Genomic DNA, 1,398 nt, shown 5'->3' with positions numbered 1-1,398 from the left:
TGTACAGTCATTTAAAATCTTTAATCAAATTCCATCAAAGTTTACCACCCATATTACATGCTGTGAAAAGCTTTCTATAAACAACTTTGCTCTCTGTGTACAAATCGGTGTCAATGAAAAAAAAATACTAGATGAAGATCTTTATTAACCTTGTTTCAAAATTTATCCTCAGGCTTCTTCAGCTTAATTAACTGCAAAGAATGAATTGTGTATAAGCAAAAACTGAAAGGGTTGCAGTATCCAAGGGGTTTGGGCTTAAAATATTAGAGATCTAGATTTTATCAGATCCATGAACAAAATTTTAAAAAGTGCTCAAACAAAATAGCAGCTCCCAGTAACTTCTTCAAGTTTTATCTTCTTCAGAAGTTGACTCAATTCAGTTTGCTTCATTCTTGGAATCTTCATCAAAATTCTCTACAAGATCTAGAACTTCATCATCATCATCCTCTCTGGTTGCAAGTGGTGCTTGTCCATCCACAGATTGTTTGGGCACAGCTTCAGCCAGTCTTCTTAAAGTAGTCAGACTATCTGCACCAAGTTGATTTAAGACACTGGGTAGTATTTCTGTCAGATGCTTTGTCTCAGCATGGCCTGTAATAGTGAAAGTGTTCACTTCCAGGGGTGCCTGAACTTGTTGAAGTGCATTACTGTTCCTTGGTTTGTGAACATATTCACTTCTTCAATACCAGGTATTGTTTGCCCTGAGCTTCATTAAGGAGAACTGAAGTTTATCATCTGCTATAGCTGTTCTATGAACCACCTTCTTTTGGGGAGCAGTTCTTTTCCCACCAAAGTGCACATATGTTTGCGGTTTGGGGAATTTCTCCTGGTTCACAATAGTTTATTTCATCTTGTTGGAGTGGAAACGGGACCATGTGGGGGATTAGAGTTGGTGCTCAGGGTGTCTTGGACAGACTAGCTAAGATTAAGTACATGCCCATGGGGAATGTATGAGGGAATCTGTGGATCATATATATATATTTTTTAAGTGTGGAGCCTAATGTGGGGCTTGAACTCACGACCCTGAGATCAAGACCTGATCTGAGATCAAGAGTCAGCCACCTGACTGAACCACCCAGGTGCGCTGTATGGATTATACTTCTGATCAAGAGTAACTGTCTTATTTTTCTGTTAAAGTCTCTTTTTTAGTCTCAGATTTCTCTTTTTTTAATAAAACATTTTTGTGTTGCTTTTTAAAATTTAATATAACTTTTAATACTAAATAATATAGCCTGTTCTCCTTACATAACAGGCAATATTGCCTTTATTTGCCTTTGCCATTTTGTAATTATTCTTTTTTAAGTGATTTGTTGTATTTCATTTTACTTTAATTGTTTTTATGTAACTTGTGTTTCCACCATTCTTTTCATTTAGGAAATATGTTGCTTGTGTGTTTGA

The 1,398-nt window shown here is 36.2% G+C and overlaps 1 pseudogene; it reads right to left on the bottom strand.

The window, feature by feature from the left end:
* Positions 1-336: 336 nt before the first annotated feature.
* On the bottom strand, positions 337-850 carry LOC113263545 (transcription factor BTF3-like; annotated as a pseudogene).
* Positions 851-1,398: the final 548 nt, after the last annotated feature.

The sequence above is a fragment of the Ursus arctos genome, unplaced genomic scaffold, assembly GCF_023065955.2.
Source record: "Ursus arctos isolate Adak ecotype North America unplaced genomic scaffold, UrsArc2.0 scaffold_28, whole genome shotgun sequence".
Lineage (NCBI taxonomy): Eukaryota > Metazoa > Chordata > Mammalia > Carnivora > Ursidae > Ursus > Ursus arctos.
Note: the sequence above shows the minus strand (reverse complement) of the source record. Positions and strands in the feature narration are given on the sequence as shown.